This window comes from Rhinichthys klamathensis, unplaced genomic scaffold (assembly GCF_029890125.1).
Source record: "Rhinichthys klamathensis goyatoka isolate OS25496 unplaced genomic scaffold, OSU_Roscu_1.1 h1tg000206l_1, whole genome shotgun sequence".
NCBI classification, from domain to species: Eukaryota; Metazoa; Chordata; class Actinopteri; order Cypriniformes; family Leuciscidae; genus Rhinichthys; species Rhinichthys klamathensis.
Window position 1 is genome coordinate 1846775 of NW_026606731.1, and position 13877 is coordinate 1860651.

The 13877-nt window shown below is 37.5% G+C and overlaps 1 protein-coding gene across 1 annotated transcript in view; it reads left to right on the forward strand.

Moving 5' to 3' along the window:
- grik4 (glutamate receptor, ionotropic, kainate 4) overlaps positions 1 to 13877 on the forward strand; it is a 424662-nt gene that overhangs the window by 363024 nt on the left and 47761 nt on the right. The gene's annotated exons all lie outside the window — the stretch shown is intronic.

Below are 13877 nucleotides of genomic sequence, written 5' to 3' on the forward strand. Positions count from 1 at the left end.
TGGTAGCATTGCTAATCTTAGTTTAGTTTCTCCCCAACGCTGATACACACTCACAGCAGGTTGTTTTAATACATACACAGCTATTTAAATTCGATTATGTTCGCCTGGCTCTGTTAGCATGTTCTTCCTTTTAACTGATTTTTTTTTATTTTTCCTCCCAGCACGAGACCGCATTTATTAGGCCCGTCTGTGTCTTATGTGTGTTTTTATCAGAGTGGCTGAAGACAACAGTAGTCGCTAAGCTCTGTCAAGTTTGCTCCCCACGTAGAACATTGGAGAGGAGTCAACACTTCCAGACACACGCTGGGAGTTAAACTATGAGTTCACTCCTTGTCTTGAAAGATATCATGCCACACCAGCTGGTTTGGCAAGAGCCTTGCAAATCAGCTTAAGACCCGTCAATTTAGACCATAAGGCACAAGTTCCTCACATTTTAAAGCATTTAAAGAGCTTCTCAGGGTGATATTTTTATTTCCAAAGTACCCATTTCTCACATACTATACAGTTTGGTGCCAATATAAAAACATGTTTCTGACAGAATTTGGAGAAATGGATGTTGAGGAGCATTTTGAGGACTTCAGCATTATCTCAGATAGAAATCATGAATTACCCGTTTATGTCTTCATCCGAGCGGCAATAAAACTGTCACAGCAGCCATAACATTCCTTTGTAATGTACGCAATTTGTGTCAGTGCGTGAGCCTGCCTGGGGAGAGCAATAACATGGATGTGATGAAATATGAAGGAGTGGGCTTGCGAAGGCTGAATGATCAAAACTCTAGTACTGTAGGAGGTAAACGAATGAGAGGTATTTGTGAGTAAAAAAACGCTTGTGATGTCAGGTCTCTTAAAGGCCCCGATATACTTCATGCGAAATTTAAGAACAAACCAGTGTGACGTCATTTCAAACAAAATAAAGAAGTTTGGAATTGGTTTCTGGAGTTTAAAACAGCTTGCCAAAGCGAAATTTCCGCAAAACTAGATGGTGAACTACATGTCCAGTGATTATGTAATAGGTAGGTGTGCTCTGAGACTACACAATCTTTGACGTGGAAATCTTTTCCAGTTAATATCTTCCGTTGAGGTCAGACCCAAGTAAAAACATGAACACGCTGTGTGTTTATAGTAGAAATTGAAGTTGTACTTCTAATTAAAACCTACATTGACACTGTTTTTCATATTTAATTCTTTCCCTGCCATTGACGTAAATTTTTGTCATTTGTGAGAAAACACCTCCCCGCCATTGACGGAATTTTCCGGCTTTCGGTGTTTTCACTGTTGTACGGTAGGGGGCGCTATGACACATCTTCTGAAAGAGTACCGAATCTCCTGATTAAAACACATGCGAAGAAGATGCAAAAACAAGCAATATCAAATGTCATATCATAGCTATAGGACTGTGCAAGCTTTGGGGTTGTTGATGGACTCGATCTACTCCATCTATGTTTTAATCATCGTTCTGAATCTGATCTGGATGTAGTCTTTGACAAAAAATGTGATTTTCTCAGCTTTTTGCTCAGTTTTTTTTTTTTTTTTTTTTTTTTTTATGAAGCTTGCCCACATTCAAGTGTTGATAAAAAACAATGCATAAAGCTAGAATAAAACTGTTTTTTTTTTTTTGCTTAAAATCAGAGGGTCTGTTCTTTCTTTTGATATAATTGCATGTTCAAGAAGTTAATATTGTGAAGTGGCTTGCTTTAAAGCAGTCTATTGTACAAAGTGGTATATAAATAAACGTGATGTGACCTGACTGTAGTGCCGAATTGCAGAACTCGTGCAAATAAATGCACATCGTTATGATCAGATGCTTTCTTAACTGCTGTTTTCTCACTATTGTTGTGCACATATTTACATATTCCTCTAAACTCTACACCCAGCAGTATGGGTGGCGTCGGGATGTTCACTAACAGTATATCACTGCAAGGGTATTTCAAACTTCTTTTTACCCCTAAGCAAAGAATATAAAAGAACTTCACCTTGAGTATATAAGAGTATATAAGGGCCTTAAGAGTGTTCTTTCCCTTTGAGCTTTTACCTGGTCCATCATCTGGCCTACGAATCATCCTCTGACCTTGTTTTTATGGCTAATTGCTCAACACAAGCTCAATTTTTAACACTGCATGCTGTGTTCTGCTCCTGAGAAAATGATGTGATGAGAAAATGAAAAAAAATGAGAGAAAAACAGATAAAGAGAGATGAGAGTCTGGAAAAAGTCCAGAGGTCATGAGAGCCAGTAACTACGCTGACTTGAAAAGAAGCCGGAGAGGCACGCAATACTTGTCTGCTTTTAGCAACGGACATTAAAGCCAATATGTTTGTATTCAGTGAGTGTTTTGGGTAATTAAAGTGAGGGAGGATGTGTGAACGTGGTCTTTCAGAGGACAGATAAAGACTGTTTGATTGTAGACCACAGGGGAGTCCTCTTAGGTGTCTTTGCTTCTCTGTGTGGACTTAGTCTTGGCTGTATAGATTGGAGGGATAAATCAAAAGAAGTACGAGAAGCTACTTTGTCCAATTAAGTACAGTTCTCTTATAATGTTAAAGTTTCCAGAAACAAAAAAAGTTGGGAAATTTTACATTGATTTACATTTATTTATTTAGTAGTCGCTTTTATCCTAAGAAACTTTTGAGGAATGGAAATAAGCGATTCATCTAAAGAGTCAATAAATACGAGAAATGCTATTAATACAAAGTTTCAGAATACCATCCTTCGGGATTGTAAAAGGTAGAATAGGGAGGAAGGAATAGTGAGAGCATTGGTGAAGGAATAGTAAAATGTATATTTTTTAATTCAGCAGACTGCAGTTAAGTGCTCATGAAGAGAGGATTTTCAGCTGTTTCTTGAAAATTGTCAGGGATTTGGCTGTCCGGAGAGGGTTGGGAGGACATTCCACCAGCAAGGAACAGTGAACGAAAATGTTCTTGAGAATGATTTTATGCCTTTCGGAGGCTCCTTGAGGGCACATAAACTTGTAAGAGAGAGGGTAGGTAGGGGGGTGCGGAGCCCGTGGTCAGCCTGTAGACCATTTTCTACTTTCTCTCTAACTTTTTTTTTGTCCTAACCAGCTGCAAAGGCAATGAACGACAGGGGATTCTATTCTTATCTTAAACTTATCTTATTCCATTGTGCGTGAGAGAGGGAGTCTGCCCACATACTCTTCTGATTGGCTGTGATTTGTCATTGATTTTGTCACATCTTGTAGCCCTGTCATGTCTGGTGTGGACAGACAATTTGCTTGTCACTGGAATCTTGTCACATCAAGTCTGGTTATGACACAATGTTAGATTTAAACAGGTTGTTTTTGCTTCTGCACCTTTAATATGTCTTGAAAAATGATGCATGTTATGATTGGCTAATCATTTTGTATGTAAAATGCTGTAGTAAGTTGTGATATTGCCATCCATTATTAAGTGCTGATAGTTGTGAAATTGATACCATGACACATTTGTGTGTCTGTATAGATGCAGGATTGGTTTTCAGGACATATTTTAATTTTCACTCTTTCTTTCTTCCTTACCAACTTCCTTCTTTTAACGTCATCTCTTTTCTCAGCTTTAGTCTTAAAATGACTGTAAATGTACTTTTCTGTTTTTACTACCCCATACAAATCATCCAAAACCTATATAATCCAATTTACTATTACATATAAATTATCCCAAAGGCATTACATACTCCTCTCCCTCTCTTTTCATGGGTAAAAATCTAATATGCATTAAAGAACTCTATGAAATTCTAGTTCAATAACTCTTAAATTAACTGTATTATAATCGAGGCCATGACACCTACATGCAGCGTCTTTAAAGAGTGCTCTTAGTGACAAAAACGCATTAATCCGTTGTCGCTCCGAGAAGTTGTAAAGCAAATCTTTTTTCTTCTCATTGACTAACGTCAACTTGAGCCACTTGGAGAACCTGATGTACAAGTTAAAGGCTAGATGTAACGCAGTTCAGATGTGAAGAAGGAGGCGGGAACCGGCGGACGTTCAACAATATTTAATACAACACATTCTCATCCTTTGGCGTCATATAGGTGATGCCATATGACATTTCGTCGAAATCTTACGCACATGGCATCCTTTAGCGTCAATATAACACGCACTGTCATGGGTAGGTTTAGGTCTGGGGTCGGGTTACGGTTATGACGCCTTGGGATCTCCGTCTTATATTAACGCTAAAGGATGCCATGTGCGTCGGATTTAGACGAAATGTCAAAAGCGTCACCTGTATGACGCCTTGGGGTCTGCGTCTAATATTGACGCTAAAGGATGCCATGTGCGTAAGATTTCGACGAAATGTCAAAAGCGTCACATGTATGACGCCTTGGGATGAGAACGGGCTGATTTAATAACATAAAATAAAACAAATACAAAACGAAAGTAATAGACAGCTGCCCCTCACGGACGACTGCTGTCACATATAATAAAACAAAACACAACATAAAATCAGGCCTGTTCTTCTCTTGATCTCCACTGTCGTCGCTCCTCCTTTTATGCTTTCTCTCCTCCGTGAGAGATACAAGGCCGGTGCGTTGCGCCATTAGTAATCACGCCACCGGCCTCGCGCCGTCCTCCCACGGCCCTCGATCTCGTCCTGCTCGCCACACTAGACATGAGCATAAATTCAAAGCTTTTTTCAAGGACTGTTTTGTAGTTATTTTTCAAAGCAATCTTAGGGTAAAATACATTGTAATCTGAAATGGATAGTCTGTAAAAAATCGAAGAAAATTACTGACATGGCCAATTCAGACGGGATTAAAAATGACAAAAAGCGCTAGTAATTATTACATCACCCCCACCTCTGAGAAGGGCTTACGTTTCCATAAATGGGCAACGTGGTGTGAACAGGGAGCTTTGCATTATGAATGTTAGAGTATCTCTATATAGTGCAGTGAAAAGAGCAAGCAAAATCCTGTTTTCCCCTACGCCCTTCAAGGATATATTGAGACATAAGTCTAGTCTGTTTTTGTATTTTCTGGATCCTCCTGGTAGAGCAGCTAAGTATCAAATGTGCTGGGTACATTTCTTTTTTTTTTCTGTATATATATATATATATATATATATATATATATATAAATATTGTTTGTTTTATTAATTTTCCCTTTTTACGTTAATTTTATGAATTGATTTATATATTTTATTTAGTAAATTATTATTATTATTCATTACCATTACTGACATTTTTTTTATATACTTTTAATTCAAATAAAATTATCACGAAATAATACTTTTTTTCTGTTTCTTTCTTTACTTGTAACTGGTTCTTGTAACACAAATTGACATTTATATATATATATATATTCTTTGTATAATATTGTTGTTATTATTATATTTGTATGCCTTTTTACATTTTTTGTTATAATTAATACTTTTTTCTTTTCTTCACTTGTCACTGCTTTTGTTGTGTTTATTGATGCCTTGCCAATATTGTACAAATAACAATCATGCTGATAAAGTGCTTTGAAATTGATTTCTCCATTCGCCATTACCCATGCACAGCCAGTCAGGACCTTCATAGAGCTGGAAAGAGCTAAAGCAGAGATAGAGGATGAATGAGGAATGATAAAAAGGGGACTAGGCAGTATGCAGGATTTGGTCTCAGCATATCTTCCCTCCTCTCCTTTCAGTGTGAGCATCCGGACAGTGAGAGCTTCGGCTGAGCATTGTTAAGTATGTGTGGGGGGGGTCGTCTGTAGAAAGCTTTGATGTGAGATGTGCTTTGGGTGGAGCTTGACAGGCTCTGATCTCCAGTGTCTCCTCATTATGTCAATGGCCCTGCAGCAAGCGGATAATGTCAAATAATGAATGTTGAAATTGGCTCAGCTATTTGGGAATAACAAGAAATGTTTTTCTTTTGGCGGTTATGTGCTGCAAATTGAAATTTTGATTGTAGTAAAAGGTCAGATTTTGAAGGGGAGTATACCCACCTGATCTTTCCAACCAGCTTTTAACTCTTTATCCGTCGGCGTATGTTTCCCGCTAATGACTGCAGGTGTGACATTCTCCTCGTTCCACTTGAGAGAAGGGAATTCTGGCCTCTGAATAAACGGCAATGGGCAGCCATCAAACGAGGCGATGTGGACTTGTTTTTGAGCTGCGGGTCACAGGGTCACCCGGTTTGTGAAGAACACTCACAGATTGGTGCGATGACACTTTGTAGTGTGGCAGCTTGGCAGAGCTCCACACAAAGATAGTGTCATTCAACCACTGTATACACCCACTTTATGTTCAAACACACTCCTGAGACCCTGGACTCATACACTGAGTTTGATAGCGTGTTGACAAGTCACACACAGATACAGTTGCCTTTTTGTCCTTGTTCTCCATTCGAGAACTGACTGAATGGTTTTGGCAGCTCACAATAGGCATTCATGTTATCTTTGGAACTGCAGTGCTTTCTAAGGTTTATCCGTCGCCCCTTCTTCCTCTCCTCCATCTTTCCCACACTACTGTATTGATCTGTGTCGACTTCTTCATGCCTCCATTCACAGAATATACAGTACTAGACTCTGCCTGCCTGTTTCAGCCACCCCACTGGTTTCCATTATTGGGCAGATTTATAGTGAAGCAGAATGGGAAAAGTAAAAAAAGAGAGAGAGAGAGATGAGATGAGAGACAGATAAAGCGTGAAGGAGTGTGTCGGCACAGCTGAGGGGATAATTGCATATGTAGAAGCGAGGTATAGAGCTCTATGATTATTGCTGACAATCACTAACCTGACATTATCAGATAGCTAAAACGCATGCAGGGTTGTACATTTGTCCCTCTTCTTTAATTTTATCCTCTGCAACCTTCCACAGAACTTTCTTTTTAGCATTACAGTGAAAAAACCCTACAACAACACCTCTGCAGACTGACTGATGTTGAACTTGAGAAGTCTGTCCCTGAGTACATTACGGGCTTTGATCAGGCATACAAGATGCTGTAAGTACCGTTTGTACAAGCAGTGGAGCTCAAATTTGACTTTGATATTGTGTACCTGTCAGCGGTAATTAATGACAAGCACTCAAAGCTCTTGATTAATCGGGACTCGTTTAAATGAACAGGATATGGGTCCTGCTCAGCCAGTTACTCCCATTTACCTTGGCTTGTTGCTCTCATTTTACACACTTAATTACCACAACTGCTCCCTTATAGCCTCTTAGGGGCCCAGTGTAGAAAATGAGTCACTTGCTGGGCCTTTGTTGTGATTATTTATACCAAAGGCATAAAGCAGACTAAAGAACTTTAAGAGTATTAAACCGTGCAATCAATTCACCTTTAAATCAGAGGGAATCATGGTCAAACACTCAAATGGAGCCACTGAACCTTAGGCCGTTTTCATTAGATTCTCTTGGGAAAAGCATGCATTTTTTGTATTTTTCACAAGTACTTTTGCTCATAAAGTATACTGTACTACTTTAAAGTCCTGTTTACACCAAGAACAACTATGTTGATAATAACAATAATAATTTTTATTTATACAGCACCTTTCCATTGCTCAAGGACGCTTTACAATGTACTGTAGCCTAGATCAGTGGCGGAGCCAGAGGGGGGTCCGGGGTGGCACTGGACACCCCTGACATGCGATTGGCCACCCTGGGTGCCACCCCAAAATTGTATTTGCTAATGGCAGTTGCTGATGCTGATATATATTTTTAAAAAAATTACGTTCGCCGGCAGCGCGGCGCGCGCAGTTTTCAAACGGACGAGCGAGGACGAGAGATGGTTGCAAGATACCGAACTTCACCGAATAAGAAAACATCATATTTGAAGTAAGCTTTTAAAGTTTAGCATCAGGGTGGTTTGCTCCATAGCCTACATTAGGCCTAATACACGCATACAGTACCTTGCCGTGTGTACGTTACAGTATACAAATGTTCTAGCTAATGTGAGGATAGGAGATCAAAACGCAGGCAAATAAGAGCAGAAACAAGCGATATCATAATGCGATCACTATAGGACTATGAAGCTTTATGGGTGTAGGTTGTTGATGGACTCGATCTACTGTGTTTTGATCATCATTATGAATCTTATCTAGATGTAGTCTTTGATAAAAATGCGATTTTCTCAGCTTTTTGCTCGTTGCTTTTTATGAAACTTGCCACCATTTAAGTGTTGATTGAAAAAAAAGACGCACGAAGCTAGAATAACATTATTTTTTTGTTTTTGTTTTAAAAGCACAGGGTTTGTTCTTTCTTTTGGTATGTTCAGATATTCATACAACAAAATATTCTGGGGTGCCATGAAATTGTGAAAATTACCAAAACCACTTTTTTTTGTATACTGGCGAGAAAGATTTAAATGTTGGTAATTGGATGATGATTAGAATATGAATATGATTGGAATCATATTTTAAATTTGTCATATTTTTGAACAGGGTCAATTAAACATGAAAAGAAAGGGAGAGATATCAGAGTTATTTTAAAATAAGCACAAACATAGTCCAGTCATTTTATGAAAAAAAGGTTGAACAAATTGCAACAGAAGCAACCTCAAATAATTTTGTATCCTCATTATGTCCTGAGTAAGGAAACAAAGTCCCTAAGAATCCCATTAGGGGAAAGTTTCGAAATCTGTTTCTGGGGATTCACTTTTTATTTTACTTACCTTTTGTCTTCTGCATTCTCCTGCTCTTCCCTTAGACTCGTCCCACAGAAACAGTCGCACAGACCCAGAACCCCATCTCTTAATAATTTAAAAAGGCTGGTTTCTAAAGTACTTCTTCCTGCCTCTATGCATTAATGCTCATGGGTAGCCTAAATGGGTTCCATTCAGACCTTAACATTAAGTATTTTACTGTTATGTGTCAACAAGATTCAACAAGACATTTTCACCTGGCTATATCCAATGTTTAGATCTGTTGTGGTATTTATGCAATTAGCACATACGTAATTAGATTATGCACCGTTTGTCCATCTTAACAAACAATTAAAAAAAACTTGGAATACATTTTTTGTTTGTCTTGACGTAAGTAATCAACTCAGTAATTTTCATGGTGATATCTAAAGGTTAAACTTTTTACCCTATTCTCGTAAGAAAAAGAATGAATAGGCGTATGAATAGGCTATTTGTTTTTGTTTTCTAAACTTTCCCTAATGTGATTCTTTGGGACTTTTTTTTCCTTACTCAGGACATATTGAGGATACAAAATCAGTTGAGTTTGCTTGTTGCAATTTGTTCAAGGTTGACCCCCATTTTGGCTTAAAATGACTGGACTAACAGGCAGAACCAGCAACCAGCACTTCAGAACCAGCAACAGGTCAGAGCATCTACCAGACACAGGCAGTCAATCACATACCCAATTCAGGAATTTAAGTTGAGATGATTTTGCCAGATTAAAAGGATAGTTCACCCAAAAATGAACACAAAAAAATTAATTATAAATTAAAGAATTAGAATTAGAATTATTATAAATTATTATAATGAAAGAATTATGTTGTATTTAATCTTCCCAGGATAAGATTTTATATTGATGGGCAATAAAATTGTTTAACTTTTTCAAGGACATGTCTGCTTGATGCCTGCTATATCTAATAAAAGATCAAATAAAATAAAAACTTTTTTTTTTTTTTTATGTGAGTTTTTTTGTAAATAAATGCAGCAGTTCATAACAGACACATACGGTATCTTATCTACTTGGTGCTTCAGCTTTGTTTTCTGCAAATATTTTGGATGTTCAACACTTATAGACACAAACAGAGTGACCCAATTCCTTCCACAAGCTTTTCCACTGTGTGTGTGTGTGTGTGTACTGTGTACCCCCGAAAGTAGCAGTGGCCACCCCCTGGCCACCCCATGTATAAAACTCTAGTTCCGCCACTGCTGTAGATACAATAAATAAAACAAAGTACCAGTAGACAATGATATTAGACAATAGTACAAGAAATAGTATAGAATATTACTGGTGGTAGATACGAACAAAGAAAATACAAAGAAATAAAAGAGGGCATATATATATATATATACATACAGTATGTAATGTTCTGTATTTATGTAATGTGATTTTATCAATTTTGCCATATAATACCCTTTCTGTGTGATGCCCTCTTTTATTTCTTTGTATTTTCTTTGTTCGTATCTACCACCAGTAATATTCTATACTATTTCTTGTACTATTGTCTGATATCATTGTCTACTCTACTCTACTGGTACTTTGTTTTATTTATTGTATCTACAGTACATTGTAAAGCGTCCTTGAGCAATGGAAAGGTGCTATATAAATAAAAAGTATTGTTATTATCAATATAGTTGTTCTTGGTGTAAACGGGCCTTTAAAGTAGTACAGTATACTTTATGAGCAATAGTACTTGTGAAAAATACAAAATAAATGCATGCTTTTCCCAAGCCGTTCCCTCAGCCGTTTTCAAAAACGCCACGCTGATATTGATCCTCATTTTAGTTCTCCTTGTTTGTCCCAAAGTCTGCTTGCCATGGTCTATGTTTGAAAGAAAAAACAACAGCGTGCCGCTAGACTAGACGTTACGCACTACGCAGTTGTCCACGTCTGTCGCCATGGTTATGGTAACCATGGCTATGGCAGTATGAACGGAAACCGAGGATAGCGCGGATATTGCGTCATTGACAGGCGAGATTTTTTTCCGGGACGGCCACTTTTGGAATTGGAAAATTGGAATTTACCAAAATACCAAAATTGGAATTTCTCTGATATAAAAAATCTTTGGAGACTTTTGGGATATTGTAAGTACACAATGAAGGAAATATATCACACTGTACAAGTGATTTTTGGATATTTTATTACAAAATTCTTACATATTGTACCTTAAATTTTTTTAGACAATATACTGTAAAAAATGTACTAACTGCCATCTATGTGTGAGTGTGACAAAACTATGCCACTCTCACGCCATACACTCACCAAAGTAGCCGGAGCAACTTTTCTTTATTTACAGATATGACGAGACACATGGGCAAGTGACATATGTACACAAATTCCTCTGAAAACCATCTCGCCCAGTCTATAATATAAATGCTTATAATAGGCTTACCATAGAGTATCAGGGACAAAAACATGTTTCCTGATGTACTGACTCATTTAAATTTAGTTAATTTTGAACAAAAAATGTGAAAAATACTTTACAGTGTGTCTGCTCTAGTTTGTACCTTTAAATAGCTAAAGTAATTGTGTGTGTTTGTGTTTGTGTGTGTGTGTGTGTGTGTGTGCGTGCTCTAGTTTGCCACTCTGGGCATGTTTTTTCTTCGTGTTTGTCACAGCTGTTTGTGTTGAGTAGATGGCTACTCTCAGAGCAGTTCCTCCCTATTGGACGATATCCAGACTCTCTTCTGCCCACAGCTTTGCTGCACAGTCCCTCACTGTCCCTGACTGCACTCACTGCCTACACATCCTCCTCCTAGCTTTTCTTAATGTCTCTCCTAATAAATCCTAATTGTTGTTGAAATCGCACCACCTCTCAGTTGAAATGTTTGGAGCTGTGGTTTCTTTTCAGCTCTGCTCCTCATCTCAGCCATGTGTTTCTCATTCCACAGAGCCATCAAGGCTGTTTGGCTGCCGCTGGATTTCATTTGTGAGAGTAAGGTTGTATCTACCACAGAGGCGAGGAAGGAACGAAATAGAAAGCAGGGTCTTTTGATCATATTCTCAGAGGAAATCTTTGATTCCAGGTGTTCTTGCATTCTTACTTTCTCCTTTCTTCATCTCTTACTATATTTACTGCAAAACTTTTTTTCCCTAAATCTATACACAAGATTAATTTACTTAATTATGAATACATTAAGACTTAATGTATTCATTTTATTTTTATTATCTCATTGGCAAATTGGTATTTAAATAAAAATATATATATATATATATATATTAATTGTTTTTTACTAATTTATATATTTATTTGTTTTATTTTAAAGGTGGCATATCATGAAAATCATACTTTTTCTGTGTTTAATAATTGGGTCCCCGGTACATCTACCAACCCAGAAAATTTAAAAAATAAACAAACCAGTAGTTTTGTTTTGGTAAGCCTTTCTCTGCAAGCATGTCAAAAAATAAGCCGATAAGATTTTGCTCCCTTTGTGACGTAGGAAGGGGATCTTATTATAATATTACCGCCCCTTAATCTGCACGTTTCCACCCACGGCGCCGCCATTTGGTTTTCCCAAGCGACAACAGTGTATCCAGTTCTAACGCAATGGCAGAAGTTTGAGCAAAGCATGTAAACTGTTCTGTCGTTGCTGCACAGACGAGCACAGAACACTATTTAGACTCCCAGCCTCAGATGAGACAAGAGAGCAGTGGATTCATTTTATTTTCAACGGAAATCCCCCAGAAACAGATGAATCAATGTAACTCCACAACAAACATAAATGTATCCACTAACCATTCAGAAATGTCCAGGTGCGTCTAAAAGTTGCAACCTCTTCCTGAGTCTCTCTGTAAGGCTGCACTCCGTTACTGCTTATTTCTGAGATTTTGGACGAGTGAGATTATTTGCGTGTTTTGTTATTGTATCCGAACAAAGCTTGTGTAAAGGATCGACCGCCTTCGGAACGGGGGGGTGGGGTGCAGCAGCTCATTAGCATTTAAAGAGACACACAAAAACTGAGCGTTTTTGCTCACACCCAAAAAGGGGACATTTTGACAAGCTATAATAAATGATCTGGGGCGTATTTTGAGCTGAAATTTCACAGACATATTCTGGGGACTCCATAGATTTATATTACATCTTGTGAAAAGGGGCATAATATGTCACCTTTAATGTTACAGAATTGTGTTAGATTTATGCTTAACCCTTAAATGCTTGAATGTTTTGCCAATCATTACATATTCGGGTCTTTAGAGACCCGGATCTATATCTAACACAGATGGATATCTACCTGTCGTGATAATATAAAATTCTCCTGATATTAGAATAGCGATTACAAAAGAATAAAATAAAGCATATTTTGTTACTGTACCTTTTGGAGCTTAGAAGGGATCAGTTTGAGCAGATGTTTTATACCTTCATCACTGTCCTTGTCAGAGCTCATTTCCCATTACATTCAGCATCTGGCTCATATTCGCCATCTCAAACATATTCTCAAAACTATCATTTTCAACATCTTCAAAATCACTATTTTGATCTCTGACAGCTTCTTCACCAGATCTATACAATTTTTACAAAAAAACGAATGGAATTGTTATATTGTTTATAATGAATTGATTGAGGAATACTAAGAAGCTTTATGTTTAACTTAAAAAATTAATGAGGAGGAGAGTAGTGAATGACATCCCGGGTCACTAAAGACCAGAAGTATGCTTTTAAGGTTTTAAAAAAAGAAATGCCTTGTTTTGAGAGAATATATCTTGAATTAAGTTTCTTTTTGTTATCCCATTGTCAAATTGCCAATGAGGCAACAAAACTTGAATATATCATATATATGTATATATATATATATATATATATATTCTCTGAAAGCATAAAAGCTTAATATCTTCCATCTGTTTTGCTTCTCAAGTAAATATATCTTGTATTCAGGATAATTCAACTGGAAAACAAGACAAAAGTAATGATTAAGAATTTTTTTTGGAATGTGCTTTGAGAAACAGGTTTACAGTTGAAAGAATGTTGAGCTATTTACAAAAGGATCATCCTCAGCATTTTGCGATCTCATGAGGATCTTGAGCAGCTGCTCTCCTTTGCAACATAAAAGTCAAGCTAGACCAGATGTATTTTGCCCTTGTTTTTAGGAATATTTCATGCAAGGTGACCCATGCATGCAGGATCTAGGGAAATGTTCCTGGTTCTCTGGCTGTAGTATCCATAAAGTCCTTATCAACACTACTAGGTTGTTTTTTGCTTCTATACATTCACTTAAAAAAAAAGAAGAAAAACTTTCTCCCCTGTTTGTGGCCCTTGACACCTTGGTATCTCAGAGAGCAGGTAATTTT